General features: G+C 41.3%; 1 long non-coding RNA gene across 1 annotated transcript in view; it reads right to left on the bottom strand.

Moving 5' to 3' along the window:
- Positions 1–16,993, bottom strand: part of LOC112451691 — a 130,599-nt gene that overhangs the window by 79,356 nt on the left and 34,250 nt on the right. The window lies entirely within an intron of this gene.

The raw sequence follows: 16,993 nt of genomic DNA, 5'->3' as shown, positions 1-16,993 counted from the left end.
CTACTATTCCTCACTTCCAAATACCCGTTACGAACAGAGGCGCGATATATCCCATCGATGTACTGAAGCGGAAGTGCATTTTCGTATCAGCCGTCAATATCCGATTCGATTACATCAACCGGGCCAGTCGGCGAGAATGCAGCGAATCAGCGCAGCGCGGCGCGACGAGAATCGCATGTTTCTTTTTTTTTTTTTTATCAATCGCGTGGAAAATTTGACGGAGCTTGCGGAAACAGCCACGAAAAAGCCACGAAGAGGGGGGAAAAAATGGACAAAACGATGTACTATTGCGCGCGTCGGCCGAAACCGAGAAGTCGAAACTGGGTCTCGACAGCGATATACTCTATCTCCCCCGCTCATTCTCTCGTTCTCGCGAGAAAGTCAATTTTCGTTACAGCCGACTCTGGGCACGGCTCGATAGCCGAGGGTGAAACGGGTCGGAGATGAACAAGGGCTGGTAGGAGAAACGGGTAAAAAAGAGGGTGAAATCGGAAAGAAAGAGAGAACATGAGAGAGAAAGAGAGAGAGAAGGAGAGAGAGAAAGAGAATGTGCAAAAGACGGAGATGAAACATGCCAACTTGCGTGAGCAAGAATCATAACTTTTACCTCTGGGCGGAGATCGGAGTGCCAAGCGGGTTAATTAAATTCGCTCGATTAATTAGGTTATTTGTCGACTGCAACATCCGATTTGGGAATTAATACGCGCGCGGTGATGTCGTGTAATAAAATGAGAAAATAAAAACTAAATAAAGCGTCGGTATTACGCTACACGCGTGTGTGACAGATGCAACACGCGATTTGCACATTTGCCGATAGTAAATCCGAAAAGAATGCCGGAGACGAGAGTCGAGTGGTACGAGGAGGTGTTCCGCGCGTGCATCGTTTTCTATCTCCCGCTACCACAAAACTCTCGTCGATTTGATAAATGACACTATACACTATTCTTTTTGCTAAGTGCATAAACGTAAAGTAACTTTCTCATCGCGTTTCTCATCTTCCTAAAAATACCGTTGAATACGAGAAGAAGTTTGAAGATTAATCTTATAAAAGATAAAAGAATTTCAAATAAAAGAGTAACACAACAGCGAGAAAGATGTGCGCATTTAAAGATTAAAAACAGACGATTAATGATAACCTGCATATTGAATGTAAATTCAAATTTGCGTCGCGAAATATCTGTAAGTTGAGAGAAATTTCTTTCCGAATGAAATCTCGACTTCCAAATGAACTCCGCGCAATCATTTAGACGCGAAACGGTTAATGGTTAATGCCTCTATGTCAGCTGATTTTCTAGATGATGGGCGAACGGAAGCGTCGCGCGCTGGCGACCTTAGCTCGCAGCGATATCATTCCGCAGAAACGATAGCGTGCCGGCGCACCCTAAACTTAAATGAAAATTGACTTCTCTCGACGACGCCGCGCGGGAACACCCTCTCGGCCAACACGACGCCACCCTGCCATGCCGGTCGGAGGGCTAGTTACATCAGGCGAATGGATTACGCTGCGTGTATGCCGTTGATGCGCGCGAGCGGGCGCGCGCGCGTGCGTGCACCGTACAGAAACGACGACTCATAGATAATTACCGTCATTAGCACCGAGAAAGTTACGATACCCGAAATACCGTCTTGAACTTGTGCCGCGCACAAACGGCGAGTTTGTAATCTTGCAATTAAAGCGAGGCGCGATAGCTTTTAAATGATAATTAGCGCTGATTAGAAAGAGAACTCAGCTTCGTGCCCCGCGATATTCCGTTGCCGCATTAGGAAATTACCCCGGTCTATTTGATCCGTGCTTTCGCGAAAGCACCTCGTTAAATATTAGTCTATTAGCAGCTAAACGTGTCGCGACGAAAGTTTGTATTGTATTTCGATCGTTCATGACCCGTTTTATCAATTAATTTCAGTTGTAACTTAGATTACTTATTGCCTCTTTCTAATTATAGTTCTGAAAGGAGTGCCAAAAAGAACAGTCGTGATAAAGGTTAATCAGCCGGATATCAGCGTAAACTGGAAATTGAAATTGTAGCCGAGGACACGTATAACAGCTTTTTTGAAGAAAACATTTAATATTGTTAAACTATTAAATAAAGAGCGCAGTTTAAACAATCATGATATAAAATGTAACAATGTTGCATTATAAAAACCTCCAATTTATGTTCACTCAATTTAATTGCAACACCCTAGATAATTTATATGCAATTTTAACAACGATATAATATTATGTTTTATACACGCTAGTACTGACAACGTAGAAAATCATTTTATCTCTTGGACTATAACTTTCGCCCATTTGCTAATTAACTTTACATACGAGATGATTCTAATTAAAACTGCCATAATATATAAATAACCGATAACGAGTCTCGTTTCGCAAACGTGGTTTTGTCTCCTTGCGCGTTGTTAAAAGCCGCTTATCTCAAATGCAGATGTATGCATTATTTGTCGCGCATGTAAAATGACGTGACATTAGTACGTTTAAAATTTATTTAAACGCCGCACGCGTGTGTGACGGCGTTACAAGTTTGCCGCATAAACGCCGAGTGCGTAATCCGTAATTAAAGCAGCTCATAACTTTTAAACGTTAGATAACAACGGCGCCGACTATCCGAAAGAGCCTCGCAGGGCTTTATGCTCGCCAGGCTCGCTTCGGAAGCCATAACGGATCGCGCGATCTGATACTTTCTGGAATTTTAGATCCCTTAAAATTTAACGAAAGTAGATTTACTTAGCTTTAGTCATCGCTAGAAATTAAACGAACATTAATTTCGATGCATTATTTAACTCCACATTTTAAGTGGAGTACGACAAAAAATATACGTACATCTTTTCATAAACCGGTGCTATACGATTATCCGTAATGGATTTTTCAGTTTAAATATATATCGGCATATTATTTCTGAGATTTCTGAAGTTAATGGGACCGACAAAGAAGATTTAACTAATTTAATGAGACACTATGCTGCACATCGGGAAATCGGATCAACGACGTTCGTTAGGGAAGTAAAGTTTTCAAAATCTCATTCCGTCCGAGGGCCGTGGCACGCGCGGCGTTATACCCGGAAGTAGGATTTACCGTCGCGGGGGCTTCCTCGCGGATAGCTGGGCGAGTCACGAGTCACGAGGCATTTTCGACGAAGAGCAGCGAGGATCGAAGTGCGGTCGGCCGGCCGACATGGCAATAAACAATTACTTAAGGCACTGTTACGCGCGCGGCACACCCACGCATTAGCCGGAGTAGAATGCCGCACCCATCCGTGATCCGCGTGGGTTGGGCTCGGTACCTCCATTAGTATATACGTCCCACACCTTACGACGTGGTGCGTGTTCATGTCGGCCGCACGTGTATACGTATACGAGCCGGCCGTGTTTGCCATACGGGCGTTCACGTGTCTTCGATTATACTAGAGCCCGGGGTGATGCGCCTCTACCGTTCCGCACTTCTCCCCATCGCTCTTTGGAGGACGCAAGGATATACAGCGTCGCGTGCGAGTATCGCGCGTTACGAGGTTTCCTCTCTCCCTTTCTCACTCACCAATGAGGAATTGTCGATCGGGAATCGTAGTGCGACTGCAATGGTAGATAGTACGGATCTGATGCTGTCGACGAATGGTTTATCGGGTCTAAGTAGAACGACCGTATCTACTTGTGTGCGATTAGGTCATTCGCGACTTTTATAAAGACACATCTTTTTATTTTTTTGACATTAGATAAAATTATTTCATGTATTATATATATTTTTATCATTAATTGTTCGCTAATACCTTTGTAAATGTTAATAAATAATTTACATAGCGAAATAAGACAATATATGTATTTATTAATATCGATATTCAGTAATTCAGTCTGAATCTTAATAAGATAAAATAAATTGAGATACGTTTAGAAATATCTAATCGCGTGTCATAAACATCAGAATAACTCGAGCACATTAAGTTAAGAGAAATCTAGAATATTTACGAGGACGCTTCAACATTTCTAATACGTCCTCTAAAAAAGAGAACGTATTGCAAATCAGGATGTCTGGTCGCCCCATCTGAAGGCGTGCAAATTTTATCGCATCGCATTTAGATCTGCTGCTATGGAGGAGAATAATAATATTATTCTAGAGCAGATGTTTTTCCACATTCGTGCTTTAATATCAAGTAAATAATCATTTCATCGTCGTCTTACATGCGCGATTAGAAATTCAATAAATATCAATCTTACATTCGTGCAATTTACCGCCGTGGTACGTCTGATTAAATATTCCATGATCTACCATCAGAGCTTGATTTTCACGGGAACGTGCGGTTGACACGTATTAAATTTATCAGCGATGCATATCGAGGCGCGAGACGTCGTCGGCCGGAGTGCTCGCGCATAATGCGCGAGCGCCGATATGACGTGAGTTTGTTTTACGTCAAATCGGCATCGTCAAAAGAGCAAATGTCACGCTATTTCCACCGCATAATTCACGCGCACGCGCGCACAAAGTTTCGGAACGAAATCAGTTATTATTTTGTCGGCCGAATTATCGAAGCTCGCACGTCGCCGAATAGCGCGCGGGCGCCACACCGCAATCCCTCGTTCTGTCTGATCCTGGTCGGATTTTGTATGGAAATTCCCGTACAAAGGCAATTAAATTCATTTTATGAGACTCGAATCTATATGGGATCGTACATGCCGGTTGTTCAATATCGGCCAACACCTCTGGCAAATGTTATTCACGTATGATAAATTTGTTCTGAATCGACGTAACATCGAGTAACTTGGATATTATGGAATTTCAATCTTGGCATTTTTACGGTAAGTTTAATTTACTATATAAATCCTTCTTTGTTTAAAAATCTTTTATAAATAAAATCCTGTATAGATAAATTCTTTGTGTGAAAAACTTCGATACTCTTATTTTTCTTGAACGATAATCAAAAACGTGAATCCAATAGAAAGCAATAAAACTAAAACTTCAGGATCGCAAACATTAGAAGATTGGACAGAGAGTTTAATTATTATTTAAGAGTAATTATGTAGAAATTTTAAAAACGTATATTACGTAAAATAAAAGCAAGTACGTTTCTCTAACAGCTTTTCCCATTCGGGTCGGCGCTAATTACACTATTATTTACGCCACCGGAGGTTCCTAAAAATTATTAGCTACAAGCTCCGAGGAGCATAATCATCGTCACCGCCCATGATTATAATTAACGCCCTCGCACGTCCGCAAGCTCATGCCGTAAATTTGTCCCAACCGAACGCGCCGCATTTCCTTGCAGAATTACGGTCGGGTTCGGCGAAATCTTGTCGGTGCGATTATCTCGATAGGTTCCGCAAACCAGACGGAAAAGGAAGGAAAGTGCGTCGAGACGTGACCGCCGGAAGGCGCCAAGTCGATACATTTCCGCCCGTCTGTGTCGAGCCAGCCACTTCTCGAGCGAACGAGCGAGCGGTCGAGTTTGCCCCTCTCGAACGGTGGACAATCCTGTGGGCGAGGGCCGTCCGTTACACGCTTACGTGCTCACGGAAGATATACACGCGCCATTGGCCATCCTTCGAGTTACCGTCATATTAGAATCAATATTTGGGCCCCGTGTACACCGTATGACGCGACGGTGTGGCTCGTTGAACCGAGACGTCCTAGACCTATCGCGTAATCTCCTGGCATGGCAGATAACGTAATCCGAACTGTGAAGAATGACAGTCATTCCATGTTGATAATCGAAGCGTGAATAATTATAAGCTGCACTGAACTGAGAATGAAAACACAATGTAAACGGTGCGGAATTGGAATAGATGCATATATTAGTTTATTTTTCATTCCATAAACTTCTCCAGTATTCTTTCGCCATTTCACGAAAGGTCGAAAGGCAATTCGATAGACAGCGAGGTAATGCAAAGTTCTTAGATGACGACTGTCGCCGCGGATTACGCGGAGAAAAAAACGCGATAACGGACTTACATTCCGCTGGTATACCGTCGTGATAACAGCGTTAAAATACGGGGGCCCCCAAATATCAGCTCTGTCCTGTGTGAAATATACACCTGCTCCTCTCGGCATATTAATGAGGCACTCCGTCGTGAGTCACGTAAGTGCGCACAAGTTACCAAGTGCCAACGAGCCGAGTGCCCGCTACAGATCGCGGGCAATATGCATAATGTACCGTCGTGACGTGCGAATGTATCTACATTTCATTTCGCGCGTCCAATCGAGACGTCCCTACACTATAATTTAGCCCGCTAACTTTTGCGACAAAGCGCATAAATTCCGACAAACGCGACGCAACCTGACGATCAGCTGCCCTCGTTGCCATTAAAGCGGCTTCTGTAGTGAAAATCTACTAAAAAGCAAACGTGCTAAGAAGATATTAAAGTAAAGCTATTAAAAATTGGTAAATTAATCTTCAAAGAAGCGCAGTACGTTCTTGTAAATTATTTCCTGAATTAATCTATAACGATATCATATAAAGGATTTTAGTCAAATTACACGTTTTTCTAAAATTGATATTAGGATCATTAAATTATTAATAATCTATAGTACTAAATATAAAATATTAAATTGTTAATAATATATACAGTAGGTATGTTAAATAAATTAATTTTCTATTTATTCTTTCTATATGCCTTTTTCATATTCTTTACGGAGCATTTTTCACTGAGTTATCATATAAATATTAAATGCATCACGTGCCTTCTTTGTGCGAGCATAAATTCTCCACAACATCCAATTGAAATGATCGGTTTGCTCGAAATCTACATCACTATACGCGAATTCGCCCTTACATGAGGCACGACATCGACAAACGCGTAATATGCCTATTGCCTGACGAATAATATCGGCATGAGTATTTTGAGACGCTTATTCCGCGGCGATTTCACGGACGATCGCATTGGCACCGGCATCAGTATCGATAATAGGAGTCCTTGTAGTCCGTCTCTACCCTCTCGGTCTCACGTCTCGCGCGCCTCTTCCTCGCCGTGTCCCGCGAGGGAGTGCCAGGAAACGCCGCTATTAGCCGCCCGTAACTCTAGCCTCGTCTGTCCAAGGATAATTGCGCGAGTTAATGGCTCCTTTTTCTCCATGCTTCGGCTCGTGCATACGGAATACGTCGCCAGCCAACGGCGGTTTCACATATGTACGCCGCTATTGTTTCCTTTGTTAGCCTCCGCGAGGTATCTGTCGCGGTTGATCCCGAACTCTGAAGAAACGTGCTAGGACCTCACCGACATGCTATTCTACTTCTCGACTTAATTATAAAAATCTACACGTAACTCTCTATGTAAAATCGTGCAGTTTGGTGCACGAATAAATTTCGAGTAAATAGAATATCTCGAATAAGATCTTTTCGCGACGTTAAACTTCTTGAGAAGGTCATCGATGATCGATAAATTAGCAATTATATGCGCTGCTACACTTATCGAATGCATCTATTAATGAGAGAGACTACTAATGAGACGCGAGAATTAATATTACGTCATTTAGCAAATGGTAGACCGCCTATATACCTGTATATTTGATGGCGTCTACGGTGCAGGTAATCCTGCGAGCTTTGCCGATCGCCTGTTTATGTAATGGCATCATTACGTAAAATGGATTATAGATATGTTATACAAACGTATCCCTTTTGATAGATTAATTAAATGCATAATTATTATAAATCCCATTTGCAACAGTTAAAAGTATTGAGAATTCAAAGGACATTGACGAGATCCAATGGCTAGACTCAAACAATAAAAGATTCTTGAAACTAATTGTTGTTATTAACGAAGATTGAAATGGTGGCTTAGATAACTTTTATAAAAAAGATCACGAGCGTATAAAAATCATATTATACATTTTACATATTAAACATTATGTTATATGTATACATATAAGTGCAAAATTATATATTTGAATAAAATATTTTCCTAAAAGTAATGCAGTGGTAGTTAACATTTTAAGGTGTCTCGATGACGATATAATCGGATTACGCAAAAGAGCTGATAGCAAAATGTAATACAGTTAGGGTGCGGTCACATGGACTGATATTTTCTGCGTAACGAGTATCGCGTAACCAATCAGAAACGCGAATATGCATAACCGAAAATGCGAAACGCTTCTAATTGGTTACGCGGTTACGCGTTACGCGGAAAATACATGCCATGTGACTCCAGCCTTAGCGTAACAGGCAGGCAAATACGAAATTTCTGGGTGGTAAGAGGAGTTAACGCGGTTTAGATTAGTTACCGAATCTGATACGTCCATTGGCCGCAATTGTGTAAATACATAAAGGGCCCGAGAGATGCGCGAGAGAGAAATATTATCTCGAAGCTCGGGCAACCCCCTTCGGATTACGATTCTCGATGGTCTCGTTAGCAAAGATCTTCGGATTATGGAAGGCTCTGATTGGAGTGCCGCGGCTACACGAGACCTCGCCGTGTAGTCGCCCGCCCAAAACCGGTCATCGTATTACCATATAGATTCGCGTCGATCGTTATGCGCGCAATTCTCCGAATCTACGAATTCGAGTAATCGCAATAACGCGTCTCAATCAGCGTTAATCCGCCGTCAAAAAGAATTCGCAGTTTTAATGGCGGAGTTTCGGCCGACTGATGTAAAAACAGAGCCAGTTCTTCGATCGGGCACGTTTACAACGCGTATCGCGCATAGAAATTATATGGACGGTATTTGTTGTCTGTCGATGCTAATATATTGATAAATTTGAACAGCTTTTTAATAAAATTTAATGTTAATTACAATTTGTGTCTACACTTGAAATGTAAATAGTCCAGAAGCGAACAAAACAATACGAAATGACATTAAAACCACTTTGGCAAATAATTCAAAATTAATATGCTTACTTTGCATATTTCTGGGAGGATGAAAGTCACGTTTAGCATTATAATCAAAATCATTGTTTTCTATCATTTGTATCAAAGAGATGTGAATTGTTTATTTACTAATTAATCAAATTTATTTAAATTTATACACCTAAATCTGTACAAAGTAGAATTTTAATTTATTTAAATCTGATTAATTAGTTTTAACAGCCAGAAGAGATACAATTACGATATAATTTCATATCTATCTGTAAATTTGCATTTTATATGAGAACACAAGTTTAATTTAATATAAATACGAGAGATCTTAGTTTTTATTCGGATTCAGTTCTACTGATACGTTTCAGGGCGCGCGAAGTGCATTTTAACTTCGCTGCAATTATCAATATGATAATAATGAACTCGAATCGCAAGATGACTTTCTTTGTTCGGCGAGAACTAAACTTAGTTTTCGACGCTCGAATCATTTATCGCGAACGAGTTTCCGAAAGTAAGAAATTTTAGTTTAATTGATGACCGTGTTCCCTCGAAGTGTTCCCGCCCCATACCGGCCGATAGAACATTATTTAACTCGCTTTAATTAGTTCCGATCTCGCCTCGGGCTCTTAAATCGCCTTTACGAATTCCACTTAATCCGTGTATGGCGGATGTATTGCGGATTGTGAGGGTGAGAAGAAGAGAATGACGAGAGACTGGGAAGAAAGAGAACGAGAAAGAGAGAAAGGGAGAAAATATTAAATTGGAGGTGGTTGACTTTTGTTCCTCCGTGACAGCGCACACGTTCATCGTCTGAAGCATAACCCTTGGACATAACCGGGGAAATCACTTGGAAAATCCTCAATGAATTCGCAATGAACTCGTGGTTGGCCCCGCACGTTCATACGTTACGACACCCTGGAATTGTCAACCCTCTCGCGCTCCTTCGCAGCACTCTTTCTTCCCTGCCCCGTTTTCGTCGCATTTCCATTCTCCGGCATTCTGTACTTTGCGCGTTATACTTTGCGTTATTCCGTTCTTTCTCTGACTCTCGTTCTTCGTTAATAACTTGAATGCTCAACGGCAACAACGCCAGAAACGGCAGAAACGGGGAAATCTTATAATCTAATTCTCTCTCTAAACTTGTGAATATCTTGAAATCAGTATATTATTGGACAATTCAATTATTTTTATCACAAAGTGATATTAGATTTTATAAAAATCCAAAATCGAGTCATTGCATCGTTGAGATGAATAGGTACATATTAAAACATCTTTTTTTCAGCGTTGTATTTATTTATGACGCGTACCTATACGTTTAAATGCCGAGTGTATTAAAGGCGCAACACGAATCAGTAGAGCGAACGCGATTTGTCAAAGGTGATCCTGTTTGCAGTGGAAAAATATTTAAAAGTGGATACTCGAAAAAGAATATTTGCGGAGCATCGTTACTTTACCGAGACGAGACGACGACGACGCTCACAGGATGAACAAGCGATCGTGCAAATCTCACGAAAGTATGTGCCAATATTGTATCTTATCGCTTGGAAATTATAGAACATTTTATATTCATACGCAAATAGAAAGAGAGAAATCATAATATTAAAAATTTACAATATATGTATCTAGAACTTTAGCAAAAACACAAAATTGTTTGCTAATTTCCTCTGTTAAATTCTCGCCTTTCCTTCGCAAAAAAAGTCTCTTCTCACGTACATTTACTATACAGAGTGTTACATGTTATAGTCGAAAAAATTAAATGGTATGTATTTACATGTAATTACAGTTATTACAATTAAAGAGCGGTCCTTCATCGAACATACATATTTTGTTCGATGCATTTTTTTTATCCGTCTCACAAGCACTTCGCACGTATTACGCGACACCCTATATAGCACGTGCCGTTGACTACATGGCCAACAAAAGTTTTCTTCGGTAGCTCACGTAATTCCCGCTTCTCTCTTGCCACGTCTTTTTCTTCGCCGCTCCGTCTCATATCTTCTCGTTACCATATCCGCGCACTTTCCGCCTTCTATTCATTCCTTCCCCCGCGCTCACCCCTTTCTTCTCCTCAGCCTCGCGAACGACGTCGTTAATCACTACCTATTTTAATACGATCCAGCGGCGCGTCACGCCTACGATCGAAGGCATTACTATTAATGTTTGATCACGGGCACCGGCTGAAATCATTTTTCTAAAGCGCCGAACGCACGATCAGTTATAAGGGCGCCTGTCTGCCCCGCGCGCGATCGTTAGTCTAAATCGAGATTTACATTGATCGAGGATAGAAAGCCATTGTGTGTGCCTGATAGTAATTGATATGCCCGGCTTTCGCATGCTAATCAAGTTGCCTCGCGTTCGGCGATTGATAAGACAATATGATTACGCCACATCTCGTCGCAATAAAAACCAACCGTGCAGATTATTTTCTATTTTTCCTTTTTCCATTTTTTTTCAAATATCTATTTTGGAATAATTCAAAATTTTACCTCAATTGCATTTATATAGAGATACGTGAAAATTTTATGAAATTTTCGAATTGATATGCTCTTTGCTGAATGCACTAAATATAACAAGCAGAACCACTGTGCAGGATAGCAACTCCGAAAAGATAAAAAATACACGTTGCAATATAACGATGTCGTTCGCTTTTTTTCATTTTTTTCGGGCGGATGAACCCATTTTTTATATTTACGAGTTCGCGTGATACCAAACTTTATCGTGCAAGAAGAGAGTGTGTTCGCGCACTAAACGCTTGTAAATTATACGTCCGTAATTTGCATCTGCAGATGCGAGATACGCGACGAATCGATAGATGCGAGATCGCGTTTCGGCGTCGTCGTTTTCGTTCGGGGAAAGAACACGCGTAATTCGGGCAAACACTTTGATCGTCATTACTTTATTTGTCGATCACTTTCTTGAGAAGTGGCCGGGTTAGCCTGACCGGCTGTCGACGAAACGGGCAGTTATTTCGGTTGAAAACGTTTTACGGTACGCGTATGTTGATTTATGCCGGTGCCTCGAAGAAACGGAAGAAGGGCGACGCGCAAATTGAACGAGCGTTTAGCGATGCTCCGCCGAGCATGGCCGTCTCGGCAGGGTCATGTCAATATTTAAATTAATCCTCGGCGCGCGCGCGCGCGAGTGCGAGCGCAACTCAGCTCCTCCGCGAAATTATCGTTTCTCACGTCTTTTTCCTTTTCTCGTCCTACCTGCGCGAACTCCTTCCCCCCCCCCCCTCGTTCCTCCGGTCCATCGCCGTCAAGAGATCGCCTTCCGGCATTTCCTATTTTCCTCACGACATCGTCTCTCTCACGGCGCGTGATTAACTTCGTCCCCCTCGCGATCTCTTCTTCCGAACGCGAGTAAAGAATTTCCCTGGATATCAATACGCTGCGCGGAAACGTAAGAACGTATGAATGCGGCGACCGCGGCTTCGACGTCTACCGCCAAGTAGGGTAAACTCGGGTAAGATGGCTGTAGAGGAAAGATGGCCCAACCCATGTTCATTCGATGCTTCATGGCGAACTAGATTGAAAGAACATAGGTTGGCCATCTTACCCGAGTTTACCCTACACGACGGGCTTAGATGAGAGAACAGAGAAGGGCAAACTTTATCTCTTCCCATATTTCGTATTTGCGCGTTGCCCTTGCCGCACATACCATCGTGTCGGCGTCGACTTAGATGTGCCATCTGCGAGAAATTATTTCTGCGATATCAGCGGACTCACGCTCCCCAACTTCATCTCGCCGGTAAATTAATTCAACATTTCACAAGTCCTTTAGATACAGTCATACTCCGAAATATGTTTTTGTAGCGAAATAGAGGAAGCTAAACTGTTTCAATATACTTGAGATAAGATTATCCAGAGATTTTATCTATATAATTCTCTTTGGATAACACCTATATATCGTGAGGAATAGTTTGATGAAATAGTTTGATGCAATGCAGTTGTAAATTTGCATTTCAACATGTTATGCAAGTGTACCGATTTAATGCGACGGAGCTAGCTAACTTTTCCCCGAGGGAAAATTTGTCAACGAAATTGGACCGAAAGGAAATGCGGTAGTTTCTGGAAGATATACGAAAGTTTTGCGATAAATTTTTTGAGAATGCCGGATACATAGCGCGCAGAGAGGTAATGCATTAAGTTCGACGCGTTCGATTACAGAGCTTGCGTTGAGGAAGTTTCCGCAGCGATTTTCACTTAATAAGTCAGGTTTGAAACTGGATTAAACACGAGTTAAGGACGGATTATAAAGTTAGAATTAGATTCGATCTGGCTTATTACTGAAGATAGCGCGGCCTTTTGCATTTCACGCGAAAAGATACGAATATTCTGTAAATATACCAAATTGTATTAAATAAATGTGATATATAAAATTAAATTCCCCTTGCAAATCGTAAATTGTAATGTTTACGACATTATATTATATCAGAGTAATGAGTAATCGCTTGAAAACCGATAAAGCTTATAATTGACCGAGTAAAAATATATAAAATTCTGCGATTTTCCGCAATCGCTTATATGTTCAACAGATTTGCATTCGATTGATGATACATGCCATGCAGTTTCGCCTATTTGATAAACATAGTTTAGCAGGCTATAAAGTTTCGCAAAGGTATAGTAAATTGGTTACATCTAATATACATGTTTTAACTGGATATCTCAGCATTTCCACTGAAGTTGTTAAGCAACTTTCGAACACTTCACGACGCAGCCAGCATTTTTATAATCCCGATCAAGCCGCGCGGCGCGCCGGCGCCGTTTCTACGATGCAATCAAACACGTCGAATTTGTCGTTGGCCCCGCAGCTAGATCCCATCATATATATAGACACGTACAACTTCGCTTGCCTGTCAATCGAATTCCGACCCGCTCTCGAATCAAATTACGCCCACAGTTTCATCTTGCTCCCGTATTTATTTATTGCACGCGATCCCCTCGTTACTTTTCACTCTCTCTATTAGCGGAAGGTGAAAAATTATTTTCGATAGATACACTCGCACAACGAATTTGCCTCAGTCATTGCGGTAATCGCGGAAGCAAAATAATATATCTTTATGCTTATTATTTGCCACGCACAATTTTACAAGAAAACACTTACGATCCTGAGTATCTCAAATTTAATGAAATTTTGCATAAAATAATTAGAAGCGTTCTCGCAATTTCTTTTTAAAATTAGAAAACGATTTAAAATTCTTTCATTTAAAAGAAATCGAGTTACGAATAGAGTAAAAAATAATTCCTACAAATATTAAAGTCATTTTTTAGAATTTTACGGTATTCGTTTTTTAGATACTTCCTCGAAGATAAGTCTTTAGAAATAAATTAGGGTGCAAACCATCCCTAAAAATAAACTATAGATACCTAATGTAATTGATAATACGACAGAACCAAAAGGAACCCTACTTTAATGAGCACCGGTGCGCGCGGTGCGAAAATTAATTAACAGAGCTGAAAATTTTTCTCTTGCGAGTGCTTAATTTAAAACGCGATTCGACCTTTTTAGGCCTTTTTAGCCGCTCGAACAAACCGACGGCATCTTCCCGAGAGGTAATTTCGGAAAACGCTCGCGGAGGTTGCATAAACTGTTTTAGCGTTCGGTGGCGTTCGGTGCAATGTTGTTCGCGTCTATTGATCGAAGCTCACAGAGGCATAGAGTTACAGGCCACTGGCGTCGACCGTCTCTCTCTCCTTGTCTCTCTTCACTATCTCGCCTCTCTGTCTTTCTCTCTCGCCCAGTCTCTCACCCTCATCTACCATAGCTTACCCTTTCCGCCCCATTCTCCCCTCTCTCTCTCTCTCTCTCTCTCTCTCTCTCTCTCTCTTTCTCTCTCTATTCCTTCGCGATCTGTCTCTTTCTGCGTATTTGGTCCTGAACTATCCGAATTCCATTTCCGTCCAATTACAATTCATCCCCGTTTCAAAGCGGCAGTCACGCCGCGTTCATTTCGCAAGCGCGCGCTGCCGCTAGGAGCAATCATTTCTTTTCTCTTCATTTCGTCTCCCTTCATCTCTTCAATCCGGTCACACTTCGCCCTTCGTCTTCTTCTGGCCGTTTACTGACTGACCAGTACCTAATGATAGATGTTCGCGTTTCAAGCTAGTCATAATGTATTATCTTCGTTGTAATATTATTGAAGTTATACAAATGCTTGAAAGCGCAGTATCATATTTATGATATTTAAATGTTTAAAATCGGTAGTTACAACAAAATGTAATATAACACCACATTTACCGATAAGCGATAAATTAATATTAAATACTAGATAGTAAAATACATATGTTATGTTGAATATTGTGGATGAGAGAGAGAGAGAGAGAGAGAGAGAGAGAGAGAGAGAGAGAGAAAGAGAGAGAAAGAAACTTAAAGAAAGTTTATATTATCTCTAAAATTATTCCAAGTATTTAATTTAAACTAGGTGCAGCGCGTTTTGCGCACAGACATGAAATCGTGCACCTGTGTGATAAGATGAGAAGCATAACTAAAGTGAAGCGGACAGTAGAGCGAAGTTTAAGGAGTTTTGGATGTGAGGGCGAGTCCTTGCGAAGAAAGTTCTCCGAAGGCGGGGGGGGGGGAAGAAACGGTGAGAAATTAAGCAGATGCTCAACGTTCAATGCCATAAGAGACAATTTCGCGACATGGATTTTTTTTTCAACTTCAGTAACGACATAAGTAACTGGATCTTCATCCTCCATTGCACTTTCGCTCTTCCAGCGTCCAAAGTATAAGGACGGAGGTCCTCCAATACTTTTGCCGAGCGATGCTTCGGGCGTATCCATCCAGAAGAAAAGCGTTCTTGAGCTACAAGACTCCATTACTCTCATTAGACCCCGTGAAAGTGCCTTTTTTATGCCCCGATAGCTAATCTCTCGGCGATCGATAAGCTTTAAGACGAAACGGCTCAACGGCGTATAAATAAGCGACTATAAATAACGATTAATTTTAACGCGACAGCGTCTCTTAATAATACGTCCACTTGTGCTCCATCAACTGATAAATAAAAACTAACGGAAAAAAATATTAAAATAAAATCTTATTTCATTCACTGTGTACACCTCCCCACTCGTAGCTTTTGTACCAATTATAGCTCGTTTCTATTTTTTCCGAAAGCTTTGACTCGGTACGCTTTGTACTCTGTTATTCTGCCATGCGACGCAACGGCGATATTTTCTTTTGTATCCGATGTTTGCGAATGACCGATGCTGTTGACGTTTCTTTGATCACTGCGGTTTCGACAGGCCCTTGACAATTATTGCCTCCGGGTATATATCATACCTCGATAATGATTGATTAATGACAGACACCATCAAACCCGAAATTGTTCTCGTTGTAATTTATGGAACGAATTTAATATTAACTTTGCATATTCATTTTTGAAAATCCGTACAAATACAAGTTCTTTTTCAAAAACATACTCATATGTGTATAAAAAAAATTTGACAAAGTAACTATAACTAAAACAACCATATTATATTATTCCAATTTGTTTTTAATATGTATTTAAAGAGAATAAATATTTAATATAAGAAAAGTATATAATATTTAATTTACAAAAAGTTACGTGGAACGAAGACGAGTATCTAAAAATTATTGCTAACACAAAATTAGAAACATAATTTTATGCGGCGTCTAATTAATTATCGTATACGAATCGGTCAAGGAGAAGAATAAAACTCTCGATTGGTTAAAGTGATCGTATTATTTCGTCCTTCGTTTTTCACGTAATACGTAACGCCTCATCGCCTTTAATAACTTTTGATCATAATGGGCAGGCAAAAACTCCCGTTTCCTCCTTTGTTTTTTTCCGTTCACAGGCCAATTTATCGAGGACGTATCGTTTCGGCCAATCATCCAATTAAATGCCCACGCGGCCGATTCATTACTCGCGTCTTTGCTGGAAAAAAAGAGGCGAGCGGAGAGCGGCGTTGATGGGCTACCCACGTATTCCCGGACGATGTGTTGCCCGGATGATGATGCGCCGGGCAGATTATTGACGATGAAGTATCGCGCGGGTACTGTCAACCGAGCCGGTGAATTATCGGCGAGCCTCTCGCCTCTCAGGCCGCAAATCGAGGTACATCGTTCTTGCCATCGGCGGCATAAACGGATGTTCTGCGATATTCGTATAACGCGTTCCGTATTGTACGCGCATTTGCGGCTGGCTGCGGCATCGCATCCGTACTCGCCCGGTTGGCTCTCGCCATCAGCAAACGCG

This window comes from Temnothorax curvispinosus, unplaced genomic scaffold, assembly GCF_003070985.1.
Source record: "Temnothorax curvispinosus isolate PA1 unplaced genomic scaffold, ASM307098v1 QBEX01000258.1, whole genome shotgun sequence".
In the NCBI taxonomy this organism is placed as follows: domain Eukaryota; kingdom Metazoa; phylum Arthropoda; class Insecta; order Hymenoptera; family Formicidae; genus Temnothorax; species Temnothorax curvispinosus.
This window is presented reverse-complemented; position numbering and strand designations above follow the sequence as displayed.